This window comes from Ictalurus furcatus, chromosome 3 (genome assembly GCF_023375685.1).
Source record: "Ictalurus furcatus strain D&B chromosome 3, Billie_1.0, whole genome shotgun sequence".
Lineage (NCBI taxonomy): Eukaryota > Metazoa > Chordata > Actinopteri > Siluriformes > Ictaluridae > Ictalurus > Ictalurus furcatus.
In genome coordinates, this window is record NC_071257.1 from 8,122,762 (window position 1) to 8,140,513 (window position 17,752).

A 17,752-nucleotide genomic window follows, 5' to 3' on the forward strand; every position below is an offset into this window, starting at 1 on the left:
CATATACAATGCGAGTAAATATTATGCTTATAGGTGTGAACATGGGCTGTGTGTCAGTTTGTTGACTCTCGTTTCCAGTAAATTCTCTCAGTGGCTGCTTCAGAAGAGGAAATAGTGACACAAAGTTGCGTCTGTGAAATGTCTGTCTATTGTTCTCTTTTGCATGGTTTTGAAATTACTGAGCTTCTGGTGCAGCACTCTGGCCAGATGCTCTGTGCTGATGGACTCTTAATTAAAGCCCGAGTACCACTGGTGTGAAGCCTTATTGGATCTGCTCTGTTTATTATTATTATTATTATTATTATTATTATTATTGTTATTATTGGAAGATTATCGCCAGACCTGGCGGAAATGTACATCTGAAACAGGTTTTAGAATTGAGTGTGGCAAAATGGCTCGATAGCGCCACCTACAAAATTTCAAGGTGTGCCTTGCGCTACGTTTCACGTACATGTACGAAATTCGGTAAACATGTGTGACATGCCAACACATACAAAAAAGTCTCTTGAACCCATGCACTCAACTGAACAGGAAGACAGCCATTTTGATTTTTCTGTTACATTTTTGCTCAGATTTTGCAATTTCCAGGCCTTGTAGTTTAACAAATTCCTCCTAGAGATTGATGTCATATTTGGTCAGTCTAATCTAAACAGCTTGGCAATGATAAGTTGCAAAGCTTTTGAGTTTTCGTTGCATGGCGTGGGCGTGGCGGTCTCTCAAATTTCGATGTTTCGCCATGAAAAAGGGAGTTGTTACAATTCAAACATACAATGTCCATTCTGCTCCAAACTTCACAAGTTTGATAAGAGTCCTGGACTGAAGACATCTACATGACAATATTCACTTATAGTCATAGCACCACCTACTGTCAACAGGAAGTGATATGTTTTATGCTGATGTATTCCTAGCAACATATAAATAATATGCCAGCAAATTCGAAACATGCTAGCAACACTTAGCTAAGTGCTAAAGCGTGATTTTACCATTATTGAAAAGGAAGTTGTTATAACTCAAGCATACAATGTTCAATCTGTACCAAATGTCACATATTTGATATGAATCCTGGCCTGAGGACATCTACATGCCAATATTCAGTTATATTCACAGCAACACCTGTTGGCAACATGAACTGACATGTTTTACACTAACTCAGACATAGTGTTCAATCTGCACTACACTTTACATATTTGATACGAATCCTGACCTGAAGACATCTATGTGCCAATATTCAGTTATAGCCATAGCGCCACCTACTGGCAACATGTTTTATAAGAGTCCTGGCCTGAAGACATCTACATGCCAATATTTAGTTATAGTCATAGCACCACCTGCTGCCAACAGGAAATTGCATGTTTTACATTGTAATACACTCCTAACAACATGCAAGTGCCAAAAAGTGCTAAAAAATGGAATGGCATTCCCCTGGAAGAGCAGCCCCAACGTGCACCCTGGTGCAAGGGCCCGTTCATCGCTGCTTGCAGCTTTAATTAAGTTTATAATTGACCACTATGGAGTCAACATCATAGACAAGTTATTTCAAGTAAATATCACACCAGTAGTCTAGTTACAGGTAATGAGGTAATACATTTCAAACAATTTAGTCAAGTTGTTAATAGGGAAGCTAAAAAAATAGAGACAGGTTGCTTATACTTAGTGTCTGTACTCAGAATGAAACCATATATTTTAAAGTTAATGTAATCACATAATTTAACCAAATACAGGCCAAACTGGTCTGCCAGCTTGGGTTTTAGCAGCTGCTAGCTGATCAGACCAACTTGGATTTTTTTTTCTCTGTCAGATGATGTTTTACATCAAGTTGCCTTCTTGACGTGTTGTACAATAACATTAAAGTAATCCCCTTTTTCTTGCTGTCTGTTTAAGTAAAAATAAATAAATAAATACTAGAAATAAGTGTTCATGTATTTTAAACATACAGCATGTGCTGTAGTAAAGATTTACTGTAGTTTAGGTTTTGGTGGACATCGACATCTGGTGGACATTTAGGGAACTGCAGGAGCAGCGTTTTAGCTCCTGCTATCAAATAATGTGGTTCGTAAATTGGGGTCCGCAGTTTTATAACATATTTTTTAGGATGTGATGACGATGAGAATGATAAACTACTACCAACTGCCAGTATACTGTTTTAGTCGTTGTAGTTATTACTAATTGTAATGAAAACCTAATTGAATAGACCACATTGCTTTAATTGAATCAGGTTAGATTATGGCAGGCATTCAGTGTCTTTCTTTTATGAAGTTGATGATTTCATAAGCTAAACCTCAGTGATATAAAATCTACTATAAACAATATCAGCTTGACTCAATTTTAATACTTTTATAGCATGTTATATGAATATAGAATGAAACAGAATGTTAATAGGCCTGCTGTATGTTACAAAATGTGTTACTGGGGGGAAAAAGCAATGGCTCCAATAAAAAAAAATATTCCTAATGTGCTTATTTGAATAAAACTGATCTGTGCTGCTAACAAAATGGGGTCCTTGCATACAAATCGTTTGAAAACCCCAGGTTTAATGACTAGCCTGTTACTCTATAGTGAACACTGAGTGCTCTGGGCATAATTAAAACGCTATCTGACAGGTTAGGTTAGTTTGTGGATCACAGCCCTTTTGTTATTGCTGTCAATATAGAGCAAATAAAACTTTAATTAAATTTGGTCTGGCATTTGCACGCAGTGGTAGTCCTACACATACTGAGGATGGTTGTTTACTAATGAACGGCTTAACGCCCGAGACGCGTCATAAAACACTTCAAAGTACAATATGACCTAACATTTTAAGTGATGACGTGTGTGTGCTTTATTAATAGGTTCTATGTACGTATATGCAAACCATTTCAGAGGCTTTATTTGCACGCTGTTGGCGTTAGAAATGCGAAGTCCAGTTTGACCGCAGTATCCGTATTCATTTCCTACTAAACACCTAACGATAAAAGGAGATGTGTGTCCACTTAGTGAGATGTAGTTCACTATTCACACCAGGGAGATATGGTATTAAAACCGCCAGAAATTTAGTGTGGGACATTGTCCACTGTTTGCATTAAAATGGCTATGGAAGGGACTCAGCCACCAGATGGCGCTGCTGTTTACATGTTGATGAAAGGCTGCCGCAATAGAGCAGTAATTACATTACACTGTGGACACAAATTAGGAGCAAACCAGCTTATATTTGTCATTTTGGGTTTTAAAGTGACTGGGTCTTCCTGTGGTGATACTGCTTGGTGATTTCCATGAGCTTACTAGGGACAAAACTATAGTGTTCAATTTGACACATCATTGAACCTTAGTAATTTTTGGTGTGTAGATTTAAAAAAAAAATACTTGTGACAGCGCACATACTATTAAAACTGAATGAATTGAGCAATTTTTTTCACATAGAGTTTTTTTATCTTAAAACAAACCAATATAAGCTGCTAAATTGTTGTTTAGCTAATTGCTGTTGGTGTATCAGTTATTGGGTTGTAGGCATTGCCATAGAAACTACTAATTAATCTGAGTTAAAGATGAGTTCTTAAGAGTCATGAAGTGACTTTTTTTTCTCTCCTATTTTAACTGCACCATGCTCTGTTGTTTACGGACAGCTGTAAACACTCATGTTTTGATGATGTGAAATATCCTATTTTCAATTTATTTATTTTTAATGTATAGAGAAACTACAGTACAAACCTCTGTAAGGTAACTTCATATTGCAGGAAATGGCGTAAGACTTCAACTTTGTGCTGTTCATGTCCAAATTTAGACTCTGATGTCTAGTGGGTTAAAGTTACAAGTTGCTGTACTGTCTTTGTAGTTTTTTCCACAAGGTGGCAGCATACACGACGCCAACACAATATAAACAATAGGGGTTTATAGGTCTAGCTTTTGTAACTTTAAATAGCGCTTTTATTAAGACGTGTGAATTCTAAACTGGCTCATGGTATGTCGTACCATAATGAAATGTATTTAATGATAATGAGAAAGGCAAATTATTAGCAGAATACACAAAATAAGAAGCAGCCTAACAAATGGCATTTTATGGTTCAAATAAATGCCTTTGGACTACAGCTGACAATTTGAGAAAACATGTTTCCCAAAACAGGTCCTGGCTAAATAAAATGAAAGACCACTGCCTGACCAACCTAATTGATAAAAGTGCCATCTTTTATATGTTGCCTCATTTTCAAAATTACTGTGAATATTAGGACATACACTCACTGAGCACTTTATTAGGAACTATACTAATACTGTGTAGGGCTTGCCTTTGCTCTCACAACAGCCTCAGTTCTTTGTGGAATGGATTCTACAAGATGGAAACATTCCTTTGAGATTCTGGTCCATGTTGAGGCAACTGTTGCTTTGAGACATGCTGGATGTAGCCATTAGTAGATGGTTAAATTGTGGCTGTGAAGAGATGCACATGGTCAGCAACAATACTCAAAAAGGCTGTGGCATTTAAGCGATATTTGATTGGTATTACTAGGCCAAAAGTGTGCAAAGAAAACATTCCCCACACCATCAAACCACTTACACCAGCCTGGACTGTTGACAAGGCAGGTTGGGTCCATGAATTCATGCGGTTGGCACCAAATTTTGACCCTACCATCTGTGTACCTCAGTAGAAATTGACTGTCCAGTATTGGTGATCCAATGCCCACTTCATCCTCAGACAGAAATAGAACCCGACATGGTCTTCTGCTGTTGTAGCCCATCCACCTCAAGATTCGACGTGTTGTGCATTTTGAGATTCTTTTCTACTCGCCAAAACTGTACAGAGTGGTTATCTGGGTTTCTGTATCCTTTCAGTCAGCTCGAACCAGTCTGGCCATTCTCCACTGAACTTCTCATCAACAAGGCGTTTCCTTCCACAGAACTACTGCTCACTGATGTTTTTTCCTTAGTGCACCATTCTGAGTAATCTCTAGAGACTGTTGCGCATGAAAATCCCAGGAGATCAGCAATTATAGAAATACTCAAACCAGCCCCCCTGGCACCAACAACCATGCCACAGTCAAAATCGCTGAGATCACATTTTTCTCCATTCTGATGGTTGATGTGAGCATTACCTGAAGCTGCTGGCCTGTATCTGCATGATTTTATGTACAGCACTGCTGTCACATGATTGGCTGATTAGATGAAAGAGTGGGTATACAGGTGATCCTAAAAAAGTGCTCAGTGCGTGTACTAATATTGTGATTAGATTATCTGACACAGAGCCAAACATGTAAAATTTTAAAGCTGGCGGTTTGCAGGTTTCTCAGAATTTTACCAACTTGTTAACATCAACTGTGTGTCCAGCAGGGAAAAACATAAAGTATTTGGTTTTCCTTAAGCTTAATTATATCATTAATCTATTTTTGCTATGTCATTCTAACAAATAAAACGCCTTTGATTAGTCACAGCAGGAGAAACCTGTGAAAAGATGAGTTAACCTGCCTTTCAAGGCACAGAGATCTAGTTCTGAACATGTGTCTTCACAACAGTGTTTCGTATTTACTTTGTCCAATCATTCTGTCATCACTCATGCAGTTACAAAAGTTGTTTCTTAAGCTCCTGTAAACCTGCTTAGTCATTCCGTCCTAATAGCCTCCAGCAATTGAACCCTGGACTTAGTGATCAATGTGCCCTATGAGGATGACACTTCCCTGTGACTTCTATGTGGGAAAAAGTAAAAGTCATTGTAGTGGCATTTAATGAATATTGATAGTCCTTAGAGGTGCTCTGTAGCGGAGAGAAATTTTGTGTGTGTGAGGTGCTGAGTGGAACTCATGATGAGCCCCTCTAGGGTTTCTCACTCCCCGGAGGATGTGTGTAATGGGAGAATATTGATCAGTGTTTTTGTGTGTGTCGTTTCTCCAAGGAGACTAGTTCAGTGAGAAAACACCTGCACTTCTTTCTCACAGGGTTTAGTAGAAGGAGGAGGAGTAAGGTACCCTGCTGTGTGTGTGTGTGTGTGTGTGTTGACTGTCACACTTGCCTCAAATGCGATTTCCCTGTTTTGAGAATAGAAACATGTAGTACGTTTTGACGTGCATATGTCATGTGGATGGTATTGTTAAATGGAATTTTCCATGCAAAAAAAAAAATCGTCCACCGTGTGGGTGGTTCCAGCCACCAAAAACTACCACAACTCTCTGGTGGACATGCAGTATCATACTGCTTCACATCGCTTTATTTAAAGGTGCAAATTAGGTCTTTTTTCCCATATGTCCACTGCTATCAGAGCTTCTAGATTACTTTCAAGTGTCCTAAAGAGTCAACCCTAAAATGTGTGGAGGATTTGGAAACGGTGGATGATGGGTCAAAGCTCTGAGTCAAGAAGGCTACTGTCTTAGCATGGTTTAAAAAAAAAAAAAAAGCACTTCATGTATCCACCAATATTTAAACTACATTTTAGTTTCCACATTTTCCCAGTTGTAGTCTCTTTATCCTCTACTACAGCCATAAATCACTAACGTATGTAGTGAGTCAGTAGGCCATAGGGTTTGCCTGTAGATCTCTGCTGTGCGAGTGTTTTCGGCAGCTGGTGTCAGACGAGTGATGAGAAGATGGGGATCTTCTGCAATCCCATCCATGACATGAAAAGGTGGCCCGTTTCTGGGTCTTAAATGGCTTAGACTGTGCCATTGGAGTTTTGTCATCATGGCCTTTAATGTGAGCTACTTCACTCTCTAAGTGTGCGGGTGCGTGTGTGTGCTTGGTGAACAATAGGATGGTTATCCATCATCTGTCAATGATGCAATTTCAGATGTCAAAACAGTTTCAACATCTGATAATGGACCATTTTACATAGGAACAGGAAAGCCATTTTTTATTTACAGAGTCACTCGACTGTAAACCTATTCATACAAAACGCTATTGGCCCCAAGGCAGGGGACACCCTGGATGTAGGGGCTAACGCATCACAGGCCAATTTGGAGATCCCAGTCAGCCTACAATGCATGTCTTTGGACTGGGGGAGGAGTACCCAGAGGAAACCCCAGAAGCGCACAGACTGCAGCAGACCTGTATATTAACCATCTCTTTATTATTCTGTCATTAGACTGAGTGTAGGTCAGAATTAAACCCTAATGACACAACCCTGTGTTGGACTGGAATCCCAGGGTGTGTTCCAGACTCATGCCCAGTGTAGTCGGGACAGGCTCTGGATCCACCGTGACCCTGACCAGGATAAAGCGGTTACTGAAACAGAGTGAGTGAGTGAGACATGACACAATAAACTTGCAACTCCTAGACTGACACTCCATCAGTTATCATTACTCATATAATTATAACATGTCATGGATCTTATACGACGTTAACTCTGTTTTATTGAGCAGATAAGAATCATAACATTCTTAGGTTTTACTGTAGTAAGTAATTGCCAAAACACAAGAACAAAACAATAAGTAAACTTGCATTCAAACTCTCACCAGGCTTAAAAACAATGCAAAATTACAGTTAAACCAAAACACAAGCTCCACATGTATCTTGAATTATAAAGGTCACATGAAAAATATTGCGCATAGTCATGGGAATTGACGTCACCTTGAGCAACAATCAGAACATCCGTTTAGCGGGGAAAAAAAAACATCAGTATTACAACATCTAGCAAAATAATGCAAGCACAAGAATACAATTGATGACAACAACTGCAATTTCTGGTCACACACTATTCCCTGCCTTTAAACATAGTGTTTTGTAATTTTATGTCTAATGTGCAAGGCAGTGATCAATGCAAATGAAGTTTGGTCTACTCTTTAAAGACATCTATGCTGAGCAAAGGTACTAACCTGATATACATCAGTTAAAGCAAAGGCATTGTAAAGCTAATGACTTACGATTTGTTTAAAAAAAAAAAAAAAAAAAAAAAAAAAAAAAAGAGAAGACGCACAGCAAATGTGAATTATCAGTCTGTGACAGTCTTAGTGTGGCAATTTCAAAACACCCGTAAGCTTAAGGACATGGGGTCAAGAGAAAGTGGGCACTTCAAATATCTAGGGATAGTATATTATGCCATTTTAATAACACATTTTGCTTCCTAAATTTTAGAGCTGCAACAACTAATCGATAATATGAAAATCATTGTCAACAAATCTCGTTATCGATTAGTCGGTCTGCGCGTGGCACGGGACATGTTTACTTCTACGATACTTCTGTTCCGAAAACGCGCATCAGAGAGTACAGAGCAAAGTTGTGTCCCAAATGATGCACTATGCACTCTAGACAGTAGAGTATGAATTTTACAAGGATAATATCATCTCAAATGGAACACTAACGTTTTTTTTACTAACCAGAAGTATAAGCTGCTTCCTAGTCGATGGCACATGACGTCAAACGCACGTAATGTGACACCGTTAGCTTTAGCAGAATACCCAGAGTCAACAAAAATGAATTTCTTCAGTTTACTGTTTGTTAACGTTACCTTTTGTACCCAACATGACCTCAGTCACCATCAGACGGAGGTATAATAGTCAAGTGACAGCGGAAAAAAAGTGCGTGACCTCCAAATCCTTTATGGCAGTGGAGCATTTTATATTAAATGCCATGAAGGCCACTGTCACCTGTAAACTTTACAAAGTGGAGCTTGTGTAGCACAGAAGTACGACAGTGATGCGCGAGCACAAACTTATCTTTATATCCAAAATGCTCCATGATCTGCAAGGGGTGGGGGAAACTGATGTGAATTGCTTAAAAGGTTTAGTGTAATTCAAGTTTGTCATTTGCACACTTGCAGTGTAAAGTGAGATTTTATTATTAATTTAGGAGTGTAGTTTAATTATCATTGCTTTTATAAATGCATCCAAAAAATACTTAAATACACATTTAAAAAACCCACATAATAACACACAAAACTGACAATTTGTAGTAATTTTCGCAATTTAAATGAACTAAAAACAGATCAGTCATATGGAAAAAGTAAGTACACCTCTAGATTCATCACACCTTCAAATCCCTAAAATTAGAATCAGCTGTTCAAGATTGGGTGCCAGTGATTAGAACCTGCTTAGAGAATGCAGGTGGGACCTGTCTTATTTATACCCCTCTCATATCTAATGTCTGGTCTTCCCTTTGCTATTGAGGTGTGTGGTGTCATCATGCCAAGATCTAAAAATTTCTATAAGGTCTTCAGAAAAAGGTTGTGGATGCCTGAGTCTGGCAAGGGATCTAAAAATGATTTTAAATACATCATTCCACTGTAAGGAAAATAATCTACAAATGGTGCAGATTTCAAAGAACTGCCAATTTGTCCAGGACCGGCCGTACCAGCAAATTCAGCCCAAGAGCAGGCCATCTGGTGCAAAAAGAAGTCTTCAGGACGCCAAAATTTCATCACAGGATCTGCTCGTATGTCTTGCAACTGGTGGTGTCAAAGTGCATGCTCCTACAATCAGAAAGAGATTGCACAAATTTGACCTGCATGGGAGGCGTTCCAGGAAAAAGCCTTTGCAAGACTACAGTTTGCCAATGAGCATAGGCAAAGGCCAGGCCTTTTGGAATAATGTGCTCTGGAAGAACGAATCAAAAATAGAGTTGTTTGGCCATAGTAACAGCAGACATGTTTGGCGCAGACCAAAGACAGCTTTTCAGAAGAAGCACCTCATACCAACTGTGAAGCACAGTGTTGGAAATGTTATGGTTTGGGGTTGCTTTGCTGCCTCAGGGACTGGACAGCTCGCATTCATTGATTGAACTATGAATTCTGCATCCTATCAAAGAGTGCTTGAAGATAATGTGAGGCCATCTGTCTGAAAGTTGAAGTTGAATTGAAAGTGGACCAAGGAATGGCTCAAAAAGAAGAAATGGAGGGTTATGGAATATCCTAGTCAAAGGCCAGATTTGAATCCCATTGTAATTTTGTGGGGGGATTTGAAATGGGCAGTACATGCAAGAAAACTCTTAAACATCTTGCAACTGAAAGAATATTGCATGGAAAAGTGGTCAAAAATTCCAGCAACCTGGTGGACAATTATGCAAAACAACTACAAGAAGTTATTTCTGCAAAAGGGGCAATACTAGCTTCTGAGGCCAAGGGTGTACTTACTTTTTCCACAGAAGAATATCACATCTATTGATATTTCTGTTGAATAAATGATTGAAAAAGCTAATTTTCCTTGTAGTTTTGTTCAAGTATATCAACTTTATTAATAGACACTGTTTCAAACATGATCAAATGTTCGCTTGTCCAAATATGTCAAAAAAGCCATCAATTTCCATGGTGTGCATGTGATTTTCATATATATATATATATATATATATATATATATATATATATATATATATATATATATATATATCAGTTGTGTTTGTTTCAGTTTGTTTGTAATACTCAGTTTGTGGGTATTATTTTAAATAAATGTTCAGATTTTCCACGAAAGGCTGCCTAGCTTTAAAAATGTGAAACACGTGACCAAGTCCTGAGCCAGAAAAATGAGCATCTCTAGGCATCTGTGAATTGACTAACAAAAATCTGACTAATAGACTGAGAGTGACTACCTGACGTTCTCACAGTAACAATTTGACACAAACACTGGCTTTGAAAATAACTTCAATTTCAGGCATACCAGACCCATTCAGGCATACTGTATGTGACCACTGATACGAGCAAGACTGAATTTGAGCAAGTTGAATAAGCTCACTCACCACAGGATTAGAAAGACAGAGAAGTACCAGGTAATATACAGGAAGGATACCGAGTGCTGATATGTTCCCAAAAATGTCAACTAGCTCATGGTATCTGCATTGTCTTAGATCTGATCTGTGATTTAAATGCAACTTGTTTCTCCGTGTCATCATTTGCTGTTTACTGTTCACTAAAAAAAAAAAAAAACTTGACAGCACTATTTGCTGATTAAGTGCCTTAGTAGCACAACTGGACAGCAGAAGATTGTGAGTACATTGTCTGCTCTTTTTCCAGTCTTCAACTGCTCAGTTTAGGTGAGCCTGTACACATGGAAACCCTCAGATTCCTGTTCTTGGCTTGGAATGGAACCTTGTGTGGTCTTCTGTTTTTGTAGCCCATCTGCCTCAAGGTTTGGCACGTTGTGCATTCTGAGATGCTTTTCTGTTCATGACAGGTGGAAAGAGAGGCAGTTTGAGTTACCATAGCCTCGAACAAGACTGACAAAATGTGTTCTGAGGAATTTATTTTACAATTAAAAGGGTCTCTGGCTGCAAAAAAATTCCAATCTCACACCAGTGCTGGTTTTTCATTGTCTGTCACCTAAACATGTGACTTATTTCGCACACACGATGTTTTTTTCCCCCCGCACCATTCTGTGTAAACTCTAGAGACTTTTGTGATTGAAAATCCCAGAAGACCAGCAATTTCTGAAATAGTAAAACCAAATCTGGCACTAACAACCATGCTTGCAGTGAAGGTCATTGAGATCACATTTTCCCCTCATTATAATGTTTGAAGTGAACATTTACTAAAGCTCTTGTCCTGTATAGGCAAGATTTTATGCATTGCACTGCTGCCAAATGATTGACCGACAAGATAAATGGGTACAGGTGTTCCTGTTAAAGTGGCCGGGGTCATTTTTATTATTTTTTAAATTAAAATTTGTATTTTTTTAACACGTGGTATGTCATATGATGTAAGTTGTCGTATTCGTGAAACTGAAAGTTAAGAAGATGGGATCCCTGCTGTAGATTATTCACAAGGGTATAAGAGTGAAACTGTAGCCCCATGAGTCATTCGGTTCGTATGGTTCAGTAGGTTTTGCCTTTGCAGCTTTAAAATGCCAGCAGTGCTTGAAAGTATGACTTTAGTCATTGTGTTTCTCTCCTGTTATTTTTGACTTGCTAGTAGTACCTTTCTTAGATATTATTCATTTAAAAAAAAAAACAGGCCCATGGTCATCAGTGAACCTGTAGAAGCAGTGAAGTCTTATGCCTTTCCGTCTGTATTCGAGAATGAATGATATGGTGTGTAAAATTGTACCAGTCGACAGTCGTAGCTAGCTAGCGGGATAACTACTGAGATATTCACTGGCAAATCTACTCACTCGCCCACTTTCGCTTTCCTGGGAACATAGGGCATGAGGCAGGAATGCATCCTTAAAATGGGACTCCAGCCCATAGCAGGGTCCCATGGACATGCGCGCACACACAGAAGTACACACACATTCATTCACATACTCATTCACACCAGGGAGCTATTCAACACAGCCCATCCACCCACTGGTGGGATTTTGGGACGTGAGAGGAAGCCAGAGAACCCCATGCAGACAATGGGAGAAGATGCACAGGAACTCTGCGGCAAATCTATTCCTAAGGGAAACTTGCACTGTATGTACCTCGAGCTCGCTAGTAACAACTACACCTTCTGTATATCTTGTAGATGTGCTACCTTTGGGTGGCTGTGGCTCAGGTGATAGAGCGGGTTGTCCACTAATCGTAGGGTTGGCCCACATGACTCCATATGCCAAAGTGTCCTTGGGCAAGACACTGAACCCCAAGTATGCACCTTGCATAGCAGCTCTGCTACCATTGGTGTGTGAATGGGTGAATGAGAACCAGTGTAAAGCACTTTGTAGAACTGCTAAGGTTAAAAAAGCACTTTTTATAAGTGTAGATGATTTACCATTTTACCACTTACCTTTTGAAACAAAAAAGTCACCTAAAGTTGTAGCGATTTACAAGAGGAACACTCTGATTTGACTCAAAAAGTAAAAGATCAGATCAAACCTACAGTGTACGTGCTTGCAGTGGTTGCATAGGAGGAACTTAATTTTTCCCATGGACCTCATGCTTCCACAAACTCCAACTTGAAAAGCAGTGCTATGTCATATCCGGTGCCTGTGCCTTTTTAAGACCTTTCCTCTAAAACAAACAAGCCAATATCCCCCTCCATTATCCAAATCCAAAATGGGTTCCTAGTTGTCTGGGATTTTGTGGAGGAAGTGTTCTAAGACTTTTGATTTACTTTAACTCGTTCGTTCTCTTTAACAAAGCACAGTCACATGCCCACACACATCTTGGCCAGGGGTTAGATCGTGTTCCTTTGGTGTTAGAGGTCCGCACAGGCCTCCCCTGCACTTCTGTGGGAACTTGGCCAGTCATCTGTGGAGTTATGAGAGGCATGTGGGGGAGAGGAAGCCGTGGTTTGGTGTGTCAGCGCCTTATGTGTGTTCCATTCTGTTAACCTTCCACTCTAGCTTTTTGACTCATCTGGATCCCTCTGGTCCTTTGAGATGGGTGTGTGTGAATGTGGGGGAGGAAACAAGCTGTTGCTTCTTTAGGAGGTTTGTTCAGTAGTGCCTTTATGGCTTCTAGGAGAATGAAGAACAGAATGGTAAGTCAGTACATGATCAATACTATTTGAATGGAGAGTAATGATGAGTGAGTGAGTGAATCAGTGAGTGAATCGGTGAATGAATCAGTGCGAAGATTTTGCTGCTGAAAGTATTTTGGAGTTTGCACTAGGACAATAACAGTGCCATTTTGCATTGTACGTAAGAATAGGAAGCGTATTAGCATTTATTTTAAGATGACATGCACAAGATTCCACTATTTCATAATTTGTTTGCGACTGTAGGGCATCAGCTTATGCCTAGACAATGTGTGAGGAGTTGCTTTTTAAATTCAGGTTGGTCAGAACATAATTATGAATATGAATTCAGTAGAAATATTCTGCAGTCCGTGGCATGGTGGCACAGTTGTTAATTTTGCTGCTTCACGGCTCCTGGGTCTCGAGTTCAGTCCTGAGCTTGGGTTACTGTCTGTGCAGAGTTTAGCATGTTCTTCCCGTGTTTGTTTGGGTTTCCTCCCACCTCCCAAAAACATGCAGGTAGGTGGATTGGCTTCCAGTCCAGGGTGTATTCCCACCCAGTGCTCCCGGGATAGTCTCCAGTTCCACCGTGACCCCTTGCAATGACTTGTAGTTATTGACATAATAATGGACAGTCACAATTCTGATTCTTTAGATTATATGTATATAATGTTTTAATGCACAGTTTACACTGATTTTTTAATCTTTTACATCTACTTTACTTACATTATTAGTCATTTAATTCAGTTATTAACCTGGATATAATAGCAAAAACACGCATTTTTTTTCACAAATGAAAAGTTATTGTGCAGATGATTTTTGCTGAGTCTATGACGAAAAAGGAAGCCCATCTTGACCTCTCGGTTTTCCCAGCGAGGCTTTTGATCCATCCTCTATTCATTGTGGGAAAACTGGAGAACCCGCCTCCAGTCTATCTTTAGTTCAGGATTTTAGCCGTACGGGGAGGGCTGTGTGATCTCATGTAAACTCAACACGGCCTCATGATTGCAAATCCATAAGGATTCACACAAGCCTCCTAGAGAATAAATATTAGGATAGGGGCAAGGTTATCTGAGGGATGCTTTTTTGTTTTTGTTTTTAAAAAATAAAATAATTTATTTTAAAGCAACTCATAAAATCCAACTAAATCTGTCTGACTTACTAGGATTCTTGCATATCTTGCATGAGATTGGGTTTGGTGAACTACATGCAATGGCAGCCTATCTACTTCCTTTCAATTCATAGTTTCAAATCTGTTTTAGCTAGTAGCACAGACACGTTTCATCTATTCTACTTTGTACAGACGTAAAAATGAAGGGCAAAAAAGACATTCTAGAGGATCTGAGTAATATTGTAGTCTACACGTTTTCTTGTGTATATTTCAGTGACTCGTTGATGTCAGTGAGCATGACGCGGTTCAAATACCCCCTTCACCGAAGCAAATACCCCACACTGGTACCGTTTACTGTAAACGAGGAAGGTTTGAGACATTTGTGCAAACCGCTGGCCCGGGAGCTCACGGTGCACTGAGCAAAGCTGCGTGGGGCTGTGTGTGGGCAGCCATGACACAGATGACTCAGCACCCAGCAGCAAAAAACTCCCTTAATAACTCACTTAAACTGATCTAGAATGCAGTCTGAATGATTCTTTAGCGATTTATTTGTTAGACATAACACTCAGGGCTATAATATGGTTAGTTCAGAGTAGATACTGAGTATAAATTGTTTGATGTATTACTATCAGACAGAGGAGTTAGTGGCAAAAGGTAAGAAATGATACATACTTTTATATCCAGTGTCCAATATACTGTAGCAGATCCATGCTACAAGTCTAATATATTCTTGATCAGAAACAATTCGCTGTTTAAATAGATCAAAAATATTTTAGCTGTTTTTAGTTTAGTTATGCTTCACCAGCCTCTTTTATAATTTGACTTGTTTGCTGAACTTTACATTTTATTCCAGCACCACGTCATTTTTTGAGTGTATCTGACCGCTGCATAGGCACCACGTCATTTATGGCAACCATAACTGACCACTAAATATTGTTTTTGGTAGTTTGCATTTATATCATGTATTACATGCCAATATTTTGTGTCACCATAAACAGACAGTACTGTGTACAAGCATCGATCAACATGAAAAGTAAATCTGCCTGTTCAATTTTTTTTTTTATCTGCCTGTGTGTGTGTGTATATATATATATATATATATATATATATATATATATATATATATATATATATATATATATATATATATATATTTACTTATTTATTTTTACATTTTGTTACAGTCTAGCTAGTACATAAAATGAACAAAAGTTCTGTTAAAGTTTAATATACTTGAATTCAAAATCATTTAAAAGGCCTATAATATATAGATACTTTTTATTTCTATGCGGATTTCTTTAGTTTTATATGTAGATATATTTCTGTGTGGAACTGCCATGGATGTAAGGTAAAAATTTTGTAACCTTATACTATTACTTTTAATAACAGTAAAGTACTAAATACAATCATAAATAAATTGTACCTTTTTATATAAATTCTATTTTATACATTATATAGTGTGGCAAATAAGCTACTACATGGCCCCGTTTACAGTAATTTCGTTTAAACAGACCGAAACAAAAATTTACTGCCTGATTGTATTGCTGGGTGAAATTTCTGGTAAATATGAAATAAGGCAAGGATTTTGAAATGTCACGTTAATGTCACAGGTAAAGATCAGTATCGGTATCAGATCTGGTATAACATGACTAAGAAATTGCCTGTTTGATCATCTAAGTCAGGTTTCAGTCTTATTTATGATCACAGTGAACTAAACAAATTCTTGTTTGTGAAGCTGATAGTCATTTCTGCGAGTTTCTTTTCTAATGTTGGTAAGAATCAGCAAATTTTCTTGAAGAAGTCACTAGGTTCAAATAAGGTTGCTGACGCACAAGTCAGATGCACTGCGTGGGTGTGGGTGGTCAAGGCCCAAAACGAGGGTTGTGCTTTGAGTCAGCTCAACTGCAAACTGCAAATGCTAAAAACAAAAGCTTATTATTCTCAAGTGTATATAAAAAAAAAAACCTGATGAACAATATATGGAATTACAGAAACCTGCTGGAGAAATTAGTCCTCGGTTTAATCTGACACACTGTTATTGATAATACTTGCTCATGGTGGTTGTGTGTGCATTTGGCTGGTAGAGGTTCATAAGTTGAAAGGAAAGTGTTGGGTGTTGTGCTGAATAAACTTGATAAAGACAGCCACCTTTAATAAGTGCTTTCATGTTCAGTACACATGCACAATTTTGTGTCTTTTGACATTTCTGTTTTGAGAAATTATACTGACTAAAATCTTTTGTATTAGAGGTTTTTTTTTCTTTCATTTATACTTATGATCTGGTCTACATATAAATGTTTCTCTTTATTGAATAGAATTAATACAGATTGCTACTTTTGTATCACAGTAAATGCTACATGATTTAGCTAATGTATTTATTTTAGTTACTTGTTTCATTTTGTTTTCCCCCTTCTGGGACATGCTCAACAGAGATTTTTATCTCTCCAGGAACAAACAACTAAGTGACTACTAGCTGCCTGCCTGCTAAGCATCTTGTACCATAATGCACTGTGACATACTTGTATATGTAAATGAATTTGTTAAATTAATTATTAGTCTGGTGTTACTTACTTCACTAATTTGTGACTAGAGATTGAACCACCAGTGGATCCGTTTGTTTTTCCTTAAATAAGTGATCTTTAGTTATTAATTACTATGGTATTTCTGGTTCGAATATGCATCCCTTTTTAATTCTGTGGTGATACTTTGTTGTGCATTGTCACGTCTAAAAGTTACTGACGATCTGTTTCTAGCAATGAAAAACCCGATGCTTTTATATTTGACCACATCTGACTAAACTCAAGAGGTTTGTAAGAGAATATGAAACTCCTACATTATTGTGGCACATTTTAAAATGCAAACATATTACATTGTACTTTTTGTTTGTGTGTGTGTGTGTGTGTTTGTACTTTTTCCAACGTTGATGCTAATCTATTTTTGATTTTTCTTTATCCTATTCACATATTTTGATTATGTGCAATGTCTTATTTTAAATTAAAAAAAAAAGTTAGAGTATTTTCAACTAAGAGAAAAACAGAGCAGCATGAATCTTGCTTACAGTATGCTGTCACAAATCTTACTGATAGCTAAATTCTTACCTGAACAATTTTATTCCTACATTTTACCTCTGATATGATTAAATTTACATAGTGTTTGTTTTTCTGTTGTTGTGTTGTTTTGTACCTGGCTGTTGGATATATAAAGTGCTCAGAGCAACTTAAATTATACTTAAATTAAACTGAGAGGAAAGCAATTCTATGGGATCTGTACAGTAGGGCCAGTGAAGTAACGGTTAGGAGTTAGTAAAGGCTTAACACAAATCATCTTCCTCACAAAAACAGAGTACATTATATGTTCAGTAACCTACTTTACACTGCAATGCAGTACAGCTG